Raw genomic sequence first — 15,221 nt, forward strand, 5'->3', positions numbered from 1 at the left:
CTTGATCACAGAAATTTTGGCCAAATTCTAAATTCTTGTGCTGCCGCAACCTGCTTATTCCACTGATTTTGCCCCTGCTGACTTCTAGATTTCCTTAATTGAAATTTTTGCTGAAAGAGAACAGATTGACTTAATTGAAGACATCCTGGCAAATACAAAGATTATTCAACACCCTTAAGAAAGAACATTTTCAGGAATGCTTCCAAAAGTGGAAACGCAGTTTAGTCACTGGGTTCAGTCAGAAGGGGACTACTTTAAAGGAGATTCATCACAATATCCTTAGTACTGCCATTTTGAATTACAAGTCCAGTCTTAAAAACTTCCTAATTGATCATGAAGTATTCAACACCATTTTAAGGACTTCTTATGAGATAAATTGTAAAAATTGAACTTATGTCATAACTATTATATATAAATAAAAGAAAAACCCAAAAGGAGCGGTAAATAGGAAGTATTTGTTCGAATTATATTAATAAACAAAAAAACTGGCTTTTTAAAAAGCCAGTTGTACAGAATTACAAGATTACAGTATTCAGAAATTATTTTTTGTCACCAAAAATATATAACACTTTAATTTACCTAGTACCAGAAAAGTTGTTGCTTAACTTCGACTTGCTTCAGCTTTTGTTCAGCCATTAGGAATCTCAGAACCCATCTTGCACAGACCTATCTTATGTACAGGTGATCATGTGGTGGATATATGTAACATATCCACTATTCTATTCATTGTTATTTGTTGATTTTTTTTTTAAAGAAAATGAGCATAGCTATGTTAATCATGATTTCATTCGCTGCAGTGGCTAGTATGTCCAGATTTTGCTGTTTTCTAATCAAAACATGACTGCTGAAACGTTTTAAACCACCAAAATGATTTTTGCTGATGGATGCAAAATTTCAAATCCATGTACTGTTTAATCCTTTCGGTGCCAATGTCCTGAAATAGGATGTTTTTAATTCTTACTAAAAGTGCCAACATCCTGAAAACAGGATGCTATGAAAAATGTTTTTAAAAAGTCAATTCAAATTGTAGTAATATGGAATATTTTTAGTCATATTAGAAATAGCTTTTTCTATGTTTTAAACATGAATACAATGTCATTAGTCAGTTTTGGGTGCAATTAAATGATTTAGGTTTTGTAATAAATTTTTCGTTTGTATGTTGGCCCACATGTTATTTACATTAGTCAACGTCAGGTGTATTGAGATTCAGTTATTTGTTTGTGTTCATTGTATGTATGGTTAAAGTTATTTTTCAGTAGTAAAAGTTATTATTAGTAAAGTTATTTTTCAATACTTAAATAAAATGAAGCGACCCCAATTGCCTATGGGTGATAATACAGTACAGGAAGTTTTAAATGCTTATTTGAGTGATAGTTTTGCTTCTGTTATTGAAATAGAGTGTTAGAGTTCTGAACCTTTTGATATTGATGATACTGATTCTGATTCAACATATGACCCTCATGTTGATACCAGTGTACACACAACATCAGTTAATCACAAAATGTAATTTACAGTGATTCTGACTCTGATGAAGGAAATAGATACAAATGTTACTGACAGGAGTACAGCGAATATATGTCTAACCTGCTCCTAAGTCTAGGGGCCAACCACGGCAATCTTCTGTCCATCAAATAAATAACCCTAGTGAAGAAGATTGTAGTAATGACTGGGTAGATGCTATAGCAGATGAGGTTACTGCTTACAATCGTAATTTTTCGTTTTTGGAATTGCCTGTGTAAAACATAGTCTTCCAGCTGATTCAGCACTAGCAGCATATTTCAGACTATTATGTACCACTACTTGAAGTATTTGTAAAATATGTCAATTTTGTATGCTGAAAAATTTATTACAGCCAATATGGATCAATTGAAAGCATGAAGCTGTGCAAAAACTGGAAACCTGTTACTGCCCTTGATATGCAAGCTTTTGTTGCGGTTATTATAAATATGGATGTAAATAGAAAGCCCACAATTTTCAGTTACTGGTAGACTAGCAGCGGCCATTACATACCTTGGTTTGGAAGTGTTTTCTAGGAATCAGTTTCAAGCTGAGTTATTTCACATGATTGATACAGCTGACGTACCTACTGCAGGGCAAGTAAACTAATAATCCATGTGCACAGTTCCAACCTCTTATAGATCATGTGAATCATATATCCAAACACTATTTTACTCCAGATTAGTATCTTTCTATTGATGAGAGCATGGTTGGGACTAAAACATACAGTCAATTGCTCCAATACCTGCCAAAGAAACACCTCAGATTTGGTATAAAACTTTGGGTAATATGATGCTGTATCACACTATTGCTTACTTTTTTGTCTACAAAGGTGCCAATGTGTCTGGAAAACAAGAAATTCAAGAAAAAGGATTGGCATTTACTGTTGTATTATTGGAATTATTAAACTTTTTAAATAAAGCATATCATGTTTTTGTACATAATTTTTCTAATTCTATCAAATTGGCTAAGTATTTGTACTAAGTCCACTTTTGTAACTGGTACATTGCATTTGAATTGAAAAGGTACTCCACGAGATGTGAATTATTTCCAGTTTGTACAACCAAGTATAAAAGATATCTCTGCTAATGTTGAGATACAGATAGAAAAAACCCAAAAGAAACAAGTACTGTTACTAACAAACTCCATCGCAGCAAACCAGTGTAAAAGTAAGGGAAGGGAAAAACATGTTTATATTAAAAATAAATCTATAGTGATAAATGAATATTATGCTTTTATGGGAGATGTAGATGGAAATGACTAAAATGCTATGTCAGTTCTTAGATCATGAAACATCAAGTTTTGGAAAAAATTAATGTTTAACATATTTGGATGCTTGTTGCTGAATTCATTTATTAATTCTATATGAGTGTAATTCAACAAAACCACTTTCCAGATTGGACTTTAATGTTTTATTAGTTGAGGAATTATCTAAAGAGTGGCTCCAAGAGAAAGAAGAGACAGACCTAATGTATATTTCTCTCCTGCCAACCAAAGAGCTAGAGAACAAGCTGGTGGGGATTTTATAGGAGCAGATAAATTCTTTGAAAAATTCTTCAAAACAAACAGAACTGCTGTGTCTGCAGTGCGGAAAGTACCAACATTATGTGTAAAAATTGCAAAAAAGGGATTCATATCAAATGCTTTGCATACATGTTAGGGAAATTTTGTATTTATTTATTCTGTAAAGTAATATTGTTAGCTTAACAAATTTTCATACAGATTTTGGTGATAATTATTTCTGTTAATATAATTGTGTATATATAAAGATGAAATACCAGAACATTGGACTCATATTGCTTGTAAATAGTGATAACATTTTAAACTGCTCAATTTTAGGAAAATAACTGTAAATTAGTTATTTGTGGGGTAAAAGGACCAAAAATTGGCTTCTTTATAGAAAATTAAATGTAGTTTAGTGCATTGTGATGTAAAAAAAGGTAACTATGTTTTAAATGAATTTTATGACAACTAAGTGGAAAATTTGGAAAAATATTTTTGTAAAGTAAAGTTTTTCGAAATTTTTTTCTCGTAATTGCATGGAAATATATATTTACTTTCCTATATTTTATTATTGATGAAATAAAAAAAATATATGTAATTCAGACAAAGGAAGTTGTAGTGTTTTAAAAAATAGTCAACATATTGTTGAAATATGGGTTGGCATTCTATGCATACCCAGTTGTATAATAGGCACTTTAACGTAGTATATAAGAAAAATATTGTGGCACTGAAAGGGTTAAAATGAATCAACTCTATTTTCCATGTGCAACTGCAACCATTCATATATTGTTAGCTCAATTCTGTTGGATGCATGCACTTCTTAGTATAAAAGTGCGTATAATATGAATTAGTTTTTTTGGTTGTTTTAATTTATGTAAAAATTATTTTATTTTTATTCTTAATATAATGGATTATTTTGGCTTAATTGAAAATTTAAGTAGTGGAATTTTTTTAGGAAATAAAATTAATATTTTTTCCTGATTATTAATTATAAATTACAATTATAATTCCATTTGTATCAGATTAAATTAATTTGATTATGATGAATGATTATTAATGATATAATACTAGTAATATAAATTGAATAAAACTGTTTTTAATCATTAAATTATTAATACTTTTGACAGAAACATGTTCTAGGTTCTGCTTGTGGCATTAATAATGTTGAAATGTAATTTTAGAATAGATATTGATGTTTTGAGTTTTGATTCTTTCATATTATTTTTTGTTCTCTGGCCACCTTTGAAAATAATAACTGTAACCCTCATTGATCAAACTTGACTGAGGTACTTTATTATGTCTGTAGATAGATACTTTAAGCATTTCATTGATATTTAAAGCAAACATCAGACTGTTTTTTCAAAATTTCATTACATTTTCATAGACACTTAACTTGAAAATTCAGTATTCAGTATCAATGATTCAAAATCTTGATTAAATAAAAAAGAAATATCAAAATTTCATTAACATATACCATACAGCTATCTCATACACATATACACAGTATGTCTGTAAAGCTCCCAAACTAAATTAAATAAAAATACAGATTTAAAGATACATCAGCCCTCTACATAGAACCCTTCTCTAGTTATACCCTCGTTACAGTGCTGGTAGAGCCCATCAAACGCTTTGATCGGAGAAATTGTGTTGTGGGATTGCCTTCAACTCCTCGGTACAAGCCCTTTGGAAGGCCAGAATGTCATTGAAAAAGTAGCCTTTCATCTTCAGCTTGATTTTCGGGAACAGAAACAGTCTGCTGGAGCAAAGTCAGGTGGGATAAGATGGTGATTTGATTTGCAGTGTAATAACGTGTTAAAACTGTTGCCATATGTACCAGGGCATTGTTGAGCAAGAGAGTTCAACTGTCCAGATTCCAGTACTTGGGCTGGATTTGACAAATGCGGCGCATCAGGCATTCATTACTTCCACATTGAATTTAGAAATCATGATTTGACCAGTTGGGACAAATTCATGACGATTCAGGCCCTTTGAGTCTAAGAATGCAATTAACATTGTTTTCTCTCTTGTTTTTGCTGGCTGACTTTCGCCGGTCTTTGTGCTCTAGGACTCAATCAAGCAGCAGATTGGCGCGTTTGCAGATCATAAATGAAGCACCAGCTTTCATCTCCAGTTACAATTGTCTGCAAAAAATTTGGATTGCTATCGATAGTTTCAACAAAGTCTTGAGCGCAAGAAAGGTGCACTTGTTTTTGTTCTTAGGTCAAGAAGTGTGGAACGAAACAAGCGCACATGTTTTGGTGGTACATTTTTTCTATTAGAATTGTATTTACTGCTCTTTATCGATGATTAGCTCTTCTGCTATGACTCGAAGGGTAAGATGAGGTTCGAGCAGGAGCGCATGCACTTTTGCAACATTTTCATCGTGAACAGATGTTGATGGCCTCTTGCTTCATTTGTCGTCATCCAAGAACTCTTTACCGTCTTTAAACTGCTTCCACCACATGTATGATGTAGTACGAGATGCGGCTTCATCACTGAATGCTTGCTGTATCATAGAATAAGTTTCAATGAAAGATTTTTGAATTCAAACACAGAATTTTAACGCACTTCTTTGTTCCATGTAGCGAGCTTGCACAAGGTCACATGAACACAATATATGCGGCTGAATATAACTCGAGACTAGAATGATGAAATGTGATAAAATTTTGAACTCACACTCATCAGACATCATACTACATAGTTCCTTGGTTGTTCGAGAGATGGTGCTATTTATATTGACTACAGAAATTTAGTTCGGGAACTTTTCAGACCTAACGTGTATCATAATATAGACCCCTGCACTAATTGCCTAATGCTCTAATTGCTTCCTGAAGAGTGATGTAAATCAAGATCTTAATATTTTATAATCATACTGTGGCAAACTATTGCAAAAAGATGCTTGTTTGTGAAATTTTCATGCAAAATTAAATTATAGAACCTTAATTAATCAAATTATATATTACAAAAAAAAAATTACATTACATTTTGTGACATTGAAACCAAGCATCCTTTTTTTCTTCAGTTATGTATGTCTGTGATATTTTCAGTAGTGATTGTTTTATCAACATTGAATTTCAAAGCTGAATGTTTAATTTCCATTATCTGTTATTATCTTATGTTAAGATGGTCTTCAGTGACTGAAACATCTCCACTTGTATCTTAATGTATTTTTTTTTTTTAATGTTTTAATTCATTTCTATTTTCTATTTCTAATTTGGACACAGAATGCTTTTTGTAAGTTTCACATCACTGTTTTAACATGTGAAGTGGAAAAATATTTTTGTGAAGAGTGTTGCTAGCTGATAGAAATACAAGGTGATTATATTTGGTAGTTTATCCATTCTGTTAAAACATGTATTTACTTCAAATGTGAAACTTTAATGAGTTCTTAATTTCTTCAACAGCATTGATACAGCACTCAGCACCTCTTTCTTACTTCTTTCAAATATTTCTCCCTAAGTTAGTAATATTTGCAGCTGAAATACTTGTTTTATTATACTACTTGCAGTTGAATGTGGTAATTTCTATTTTGAACTTTCATTAAGTATCTTATAATATATTTTTTATTCTCAGTATTTTGTGATTTTTTCTTAGTAAATCTACCGTTTGTATGGTTTTTTGAAGAGATTGTTTATATGCTTTGTAACCTATATGCCCGTGAAGATTATGGTTATGTTGATAAGTTAACAAAAATAATTGAATGAATATAAAGTAATGTAGAAATATGAAATAATTGCACTCTATTGAAGGCAATGCGAGTGGACAGTAGCAGAAATCTTCAACTAAAATGTTCAGATAGATTAAAGTACTGTAAACAATGATTTTCTTAGCAGGTTAAGCAACATAGAGATTTAAACGATTTTAAATACCTTTGAGACACTACTGTATTCATGTCAGGAAATGTTAGTTATACGTATAAAAATAAAGTAAATGTGAAATGATTAAAACAGTGTTCTAGTGCAAGAGGATTCGTTCATATGGAAGGAGTGTGTGGTTTTTGATCAAGAGAACAATTTTTTAAATATTTTTGCAAGGATACATGTATAGGCAATATTAATTATCCTATTCTTTGTGCAAGCCATCAGTTGCTAAATTTGATCATTTTAGGGGGTAGTGAGTGGTTGTAAATCAAGGATTATTGGTTTACTGTATAAGTAGACATAATAAAAATATAGAAATAGTATTGAAGCAAGATAAGTTTTTTAAGTATTTTTCATAAAAAAAATGAAACTTTAAAAGTAAAAAAATCCTGACTGATTGAGCACAGAAGACAAATAAGTTGTGATAGTGTTACATATCAGTGGAGGTTGTGGTTGTAATGTTTGGTAGTTCCTTCTGAAAATTTGTTCCCATTGTACTTAAAAACATTGGTGAATGTTTTTTTAGAGATGTTTTTATATATAAAATGATTCTGCCACCACATAATTTTCTTGAAAAAATTCATTTAAATCACGTTCAATTGATAAATATATTATGCACATAATTATTTCCATTGGGTGTTAGATATGTGTTTTATTATTTGAATTCAACTGTATTTTGTCTCCTTTTTTTTATTAAGTAAGGCAATTAACATCATTTGTTTTTACAAATTGGAAAATCATATCTCATTCAGTAAAGGGCACTTTGTGTATTGTCTCATTCCTCCATTGTATTCTCTAATGTCTTTTTAACCAATCTTTCTTGTCTTTAGGATATGACTCAATAAACCTGTCCTTTTGTTTTTATACTCCTCTAATTATTATTACATTCTATAAAGTTTTTTATTCATAATTTGTCTTATTATTGACTGTTTTTTTGCAACTGGTGGTGTTGTACAATAGTATTGTACATATTTTGTGACTAGTTGTTATTGAACAAGCAACAGCAGCACAGATATCTTCTTTCCTACTACTATTATACTGCTGTGCTAATGTGTGTTGTCATTACGATTGGGTAAAATAAAAAATTATTGAAGACTAACCAAGATTTAAATATGACTCATTTTTCATAGTTTTTAACTTCCATGATGCTTCAGAATTTGATTAACACGAATTCCAGAAATCTGAATTTTCTCACGATTTTAGGTTATTTTCAAATATTTTGAAAAAATATGTATATCTCGGTCACTAAAGTTAAGTTATTAAAAAAAATTACTGGTTTTGTGAAATAATAATTATTATTTTAAGTGAAAAATTCATAAGTTGCGCTTAATGAATTTATGTTTTTATAGTTTAAATGTTTGAAAGGTAATGAGTATGATCTTTAAATCTTCTGGATTTTGTTTTGTAAACAAATTAAATTCAATAAATGGTTAATTCTATTAATATGTGGTAAGTAGTTTTAAAAGTAATATAAATGAATGAATTTCATTTTATATTCTGATATGTAATTTATATATTAAGTCCTCACTTAAGTGTTATCATTTAGTAAAATTTTTTTTATTAAGTTAGTGGAATTTTTAACATTATTTGATGTATCGAATCTAGTTTATTTAGTATAGTTAACAATTTTTAGGACAACCATTGTTAAAATGTATCATATAAATTGCTGACCATTTTTCTTGGTTTAATGTTTCTCTGTCTCACTGTGACAGTTATAAAATTTAGCTTTGTCACTGATGGAAGATAACATAATCATTTCTTGGGTATTTACAGTAGCTTATATATAAGACTATAATGAATGTTTTGATGAAAAAACCGTATATAGAGAAGTATTTTCAGAAATTTTAATGAATTTTTTATGTTTTTTATGAAGACTGATAGGTTTACTGGCTGTGGGTTTGATTTCTAGCAAGGAGTGGATGTTTTTCATTATTCATTACCATCTTTCTAAAACAAAAGACAGAATTTTGAAGAAAAATAAAACTTAAAAATTTAAATGAATAATGACTGTCAATCTAGTCTGAAGCTGGTAGATATAATTTTACTGTGACGTAAAATATGTCATAATTGCGTAACTAGAACTGTAGATTGTGATATAAGTTTATCTACCTGACAGGTACTTCAGTTTCTAGTTAACTCATCTGTACAAACAGATGAATGAGGTTTCAGTATAAGGCCACAGGTAACCTATCATGCATAGAACCAACAACCATTCAATGCAAAGTTGTTTTAGTGGTTGTTCCTTTAAGAAATACTAAGGTTTTCATTTGAATTTAAATAGCAGTTGTGTTAATTAAATATTAAATGTATGGTATTAATATCTTTTGGATTTGAACAAATTTTCCTTATTTCTAAAGGTCTTTTAGTTCCTGTGTGGTACTCTTTCATTTTTCACTATCTTTCCTATCTGTATCCTTAATCTCTTTCCAGGTTACTCTGGGAATTGAGTGTGATATTCCTTGGGTCACCAAACTTCTTAATAAAGCAAAGTGTGTTGGTGACTACAAACGAACTGGGACTGCAATCCCATTTTCTTCGTTCATACAAAGGGGATATATTAGAAAGTTATTGAGGCTGATTTTACTTAGTAAGCATATCAGCTTCTGTGAAATGGCATTTTGTGTAATCCACAGATAGGACTAAAGAGTTTACAGGTATATAGGCATCGATGAAGTCCCCATAGCCATAGCATAGATCCAATATAACATTTAGTCAGAATCCACAGACCCCCAAAGAGAAAAAAGGATCAAAGATAAGTGATTGTTTATTAATGAAAAATGGACAAGCCATAGAGAGGGACACTCTATATAGATGTTATATCATGGGAAGTGACTCCCTACCACTATCCTAAGGATTGCTTCAAGATCCATGCATTGGTGACTGTGCATCTTCCCTCCCTAATCTCATGGGAGATATACTTTGTTTCAGAACAGCATATTATGATTGACTATTTGACAATTAGTAGCCAAAACAAATGTTATCAGAAATTGCTTTTAACAACAAAGATTAAAAAGCTGACTAAGAACGGAATTATACTTATTTAAGGAAAATCTTCATTCATCTCCCAAGATTGTGTGACGTTTCGAAGTATCGGATTGAACAGGTAAATCATTTAGTTTGATTTCTGTTGAAGAAATTGTGTTGCGCAAAGGGCCCAGTTATTGGCTGAGGTACAATCAGGTAAAGGTGAATTCTAACATAAGTTATAAGTCATTGTTAGGAAAAATTTTATGTTAAATATCTTTAATGATTTTAAGGAAAAGTTATTATCATAGGTTATTATTAGTATTGATTGCAGTTGGATTTGATTTATTTTATTAATGTACTGGAAGTTAATGCATTTATTACATTTTCACTTGCAGATGTATGTAATTCAAATGTATGTATGTACATTAATGAAGTACATTTCCATTTCCATTTAGTTTTATCGTGTAGCTTGCTAAATAATGTTAAATGTATTGTCATTTCTTATTTTGTGGAATCTAAATGTAACCTAAAGTGAGGACTTGTTGTACATGTGTATTTATTACATTTAATGAACAGAGCAGTCAAATAGTTTGTTGATTTTATTTAGGTATTATTATGTATTTCAGTTATTCACAGTATAATTTGGTAAATAATTGATATCTATTTGAAAACTTGTAAAAATTTAAACGATTTGATTTCATTTTAGTTTTTTTGTTTATAAAATATTCAATAATGTGAAGTTAACCTTTTTGTAGATGAAACATTTCTGATATTAGTTTTCTGTGAATTATATTTTATAGATTTGGACCATATTTTTGTATATTTGCAGTATTGTTTGATTTGTTGTATTATATAGAGATTTAAATATAAATATTTTAATAAAATATCTAAATATAGATTTTTTTGAAAAAATTATGGTTTTCGTTAAATTGAAACCATTAAATTAATTAAGTATTATCATTTAAAAAATTACATTATTATTGCAATGGTTATTATCTTTCTCACCTTGACAGCTTCATAGATATATCTGCTCTCTAGGCATATATGACAGACGTAGTATATAGATATTAAATACAGGTGTTTATAAAAGAAGTTTACAAAAAGAGATTTATTACAAAATTATTTTTTTTTATTACTTTCAATGTAATGAATTTATTATATATTTTTTTGTGAATGTAATAATTTTGCCAGATTAACATAGTTGTACAAGTTTTTCTTGGTGTACTGGAATATTAATTACTGGACATGTGCTCCATTGGTAGCATATATATTTATATATAATATATCTAAGCGGTATTGCAACTCTTGCCGATTATGATGGCAGCATGTCACCATTAACACTGGCAAATCCAGTAATTATTTTCACCTTGAAATCTTGGTTAGCTATCCAAGTTGATATATAGACTGCAACAAAAACTTACACAAGTAAATCACAAGGTATTAAGTTTAGTGTCCTTGGTGATTACCTTGATCAAGTCAGGAATCTACCAGGTGGCACACAATGCCAGGTGGCTCATACCGTAATTCTTGAAGTGTGATGCACCTTTTCATGAGGCATATGTGGATTTTCAGAAGCCCAAAACACATTTTGTTTATTAACAACCCCGTCTAGGTGAAAATGTGCTTCATCTTAAAAACCAGACATTGTTCAACAATACGTCTTGGTTAACCAGCCCGTTCAGGGGTAACAAGGGTTCAGTGAATGCCATTCTTTGATGTTTGTTGCCAACCATTAATTTAGGCCACACTGTTATTTTGTATAGATTCAAATGCAAATCAGTTTTTAAAATTTGCTGCACAGATTGTCTAGAAATCCCAGATTGTGCTGATGTTGATTTGCCTGGCTCCTCAGTAACGCTGCTCTGAGAGCTTTGACATTCTGTGGAGAATAGACATTGGTAGGCCATTCATGCTTACTCTCAAGTACTGAATTAATTTACTCATCACTACAAAATTTTTTGTAAAGTCTAGACGTATTGTTTTAAATAAGGGTGATCACCGAGTTTGAAAATGTGCAAGAAACTAATATTCATGAACTGCTATCTCTTTTGCCAACATAAAACACATTAACCTAAACAATTGTTGGGGTCATTAACCCAAATAAATGTTGAATCATTTTGTGTGCCACTCTGTATATAAAAGGTAAGTGGCTTTGACTAGGAAATATTTATTCTAATCTTCTGGATTATTTCAACGAAAATGCATAGTGTGCAAAGTGTTGCTCTGATGAAGCTTGCAGTTTGATAGTTTCTTACCAAAAGGTAAATTTTAAGGTTGAAGCATTAGCTTAATTTAATTTTTATATGTTTAACTGTTGAAAAGTTATTTAAGGGTTCCCATACTTTATTAACATTTATTGCCATGGATCAATATCAATTGGATCATTTCATGCGCCACCTGTATATAACATTAAATCCCAATGTGGTAAAGTTTCATCTTGCAGAAACATAAAATCAGTTAGTAATTTTTGTTGCTGAGGGTATTAAAGTTTCCCAGCACAATGAGGTGATTGTTAGCATTCACAGTGTGTTAGTAAAAAAAAAAAGGGGTTGGACAGTGTCAGTTGTTATAACATTAGAGATGTTAACGTAGGACTGATTTATGTATTTAGCTGTGAAATGCATTTTTTAAACCTCAAATTGTGACAATTTTTTATTTGCCACGCTTAAGATATGAAAAGTAATCATATCAGAAAATGTTATTTTTCTAAGAAACTTTTAATCTTTAAATAGTAATGAATGGTAAGCTAAGTAATTTGGCCATTTTGTCTGATTTCTTATATAATTTGAAGTTTATAAGAATACATTTTTAATGTTACAAATTGTTGTTTTTCTTTTTATAAATTTTGTAGAGTGTTGTTTGAGGTTCCTTTAATTATGTACAGAAGAAAAATGTAGTGGCACCTGTATGCTATTACACAAAATTATTGCTGGACAATTGACAGTCTGTATGAGGTTACAAAAACCATCTATGCTTACTAGTTCTGTGTTCTACCAAGTTTTACCAATCGCATTAAAAGTTTTTTTTTCCAAAAAAAAAAAGAATAAATAAATAAAAAATATAAGATTCATTTTGAACAAATGACATGATTTGTTAGCCACTTCTGTATGTCTTCTTTTTTAGCAGATGAATTTAGGCCTTGTCTACTTGAACATTATGAGTTATTGCTTACTACCAAAACACTTTGCTAGCAAATTTGGCATTAACTCCTTAATGACTATTTTGTATGATTTTGTTAATTCATTTCTTCATTTTAATCGCCAATCATTGAGTTTGATTTCTAAATTATCAAGCAGCTAAGAATGAATCTCACATTTCACAATAGCTTGTACTATTATCCTAGTACTTTTTGAGTAGGGAGCTTTCTAATACAGTAGAGTGACTATTTCCTTACATATTTCTTATTGTCTAAAAGTTTTAACTGCTTATATTATGTATTGTGTTTTGTCATGAACATAGATTGATTCAGTTTTATCTTTTCACACTTTGAACTGATTGATCTAAAACTTCTTTTACTGTCTTTTCCACCATGAAATCAGAACTCTGACTTTTAACTTCTTCAATCCCTTCATGTTTAACTCTAATGTACTTATCTAAGTTGTGATTGATACATTAAAGAATTTTTACTTCTGGAGTTATATAATTAACATTTTTACAGTTAATTTTTTTTTTTACCTAATTTAGATGTTATATTATTTATTTGATCATGTATCTAATTAAAAATGAAATTGTCGACCAGTGCATATAAAATCTAAAAAAAAATTAAAAACAGTTGACCTAAAAGATCATAATAATACAGATTTATAATTTACTCAAAATTACTGATTAGCAATGTTACGTGTATTGATTGATATAAATAATTTCTGAGCAGGTAATATACTAATCAGTAATGTACTTAGTAGCCAAATTTTCTGTTTCAATACTGCAAGAGCCATGAGTAACTTGGCAGTTTAGAGTGAATAATAACCTAAATTAAATTAAATTATAACCTAAATTTAAAAGAGATTAAAATCATTTTTTTATTTCTTTATTTGATGACAGTTTTATATTCTAGTATAGATGAAACTTAAAAAAAAAAAAATTAATTAAATGTTTACAGATTTATAAGATACCTGATGTGGCACATAGATAATGCATAATAAAAGAAAAAAAACAATTTGTCATAATTAACCCCTCTATTAGTTGAAAAAATTCACTGTTCACTACGAATTTTTCCACTTAATCTGTTACACTTCTTGATTTTTCAAAATTTGTTGATGAAACTCACTGAGTGATGTGCTTTAACTAAATTTCTCTAAAATTATTAAATATTTTTCCTAAAAATCTACAGCAGTGATTGACCTTTGTTACAAAAGTCCCAGTGCATTAGGGTTAATAGTGTTTTCTTTAATATGATAATACAGGACAGTGTAGTACTAGATTATTTAAAAAAAAAATATTTCATTAGTGATAATATTGTTTAAATATTGATGCTATTTTCTGTTTTATACCAAACTTAACATTATGTTGTATTCTTTTTCATTCTAACATTTCCAATTTTCTGAATTTGCAGTATTTTTATGTATGAAAATATTTACTCCATAAGGGGATCCTTTTTTAATCATTTTTATCATTATATTCCATTTAATTGTGTATATCATTTTATAAATGACAGATTTAATAGATGAATATTATATTTTGTTTGCATTAACATTTATGTAATTTCTTTTTCTATCTAGACTGTTAAATAATAGAATAGTCTAGTAGTTGTTTCTAATGTATGTTTTTTGTGTCTTTTTCCCCCCCTGTTATTTCTTTTGTGTAGCTTATGTTACTTTTTATATTGCCATGCTAATATTTTGAATTTTGTCATAATTAAATGAAAAAGTTATAATTAATTAATATATATATATATATATATATATATATATATATATATACATACACAACACAGTTAAAAAATAAAAATATGATTAGAAAGGAATGAACGATAATTCAAATTGTGTTATTGTATAAGAATAGTTATGTTTGATTTAGTTAATATTTTTGCAATATTATCATCTTGTAAGTATTAGTTTTTGTGACATTTTATACATTTTATTTATTTATTTTTTTGAATTTACGGTGGTAATAATTATTGACCAATAAATGCCAAGTTTCCCATTTGAAGGAATACACCCAATACAGTTAAATTTTATTTGAATATATGTACCTTTTCATATAACCTAGATTTGATGTTTATTCATCCTTATTTTATCATTTTCTCTTTTATGTTAGAATAAATAAATAAAATATTAAAAAAATGCAATTTTTTATATCATGTTGAGATTTGACAAACATAATTTGACTGCTCAGTTGTTGATTGTAATACTGTTAGGTGTACTGTAAATAAATTGATTAAATTAAATTTTTTAG

General features: G+C 29.4%; 1 protein-coding gene across 1 annotated transcript in view; it reads left to right on the top strand.

Moving 5' to 3' along the window:
- The window catches only part of LOC142327632 (uncharacterized), a 43,467-nt gene that overhangs the window by 14,875 nt on the left and 13,371 nt on the right, over positions 1-15,221 (top strand). The window lies entirely within an intron of this gene.

Source organism: Lycorma delicatula, chromosome 7, assembly GCF_047948215.1.
Source record: "Lycorma delicatula isolate Av1 chromosome 7, ASM4794821v1, whole genome shotgun sequence".
Lineage (NCBI taxonomy): Eukaryota > Metazoa > Arthropoda > Insecta > Hemiptera > Fulgoridae > Lycorma > Lycorma delicatula.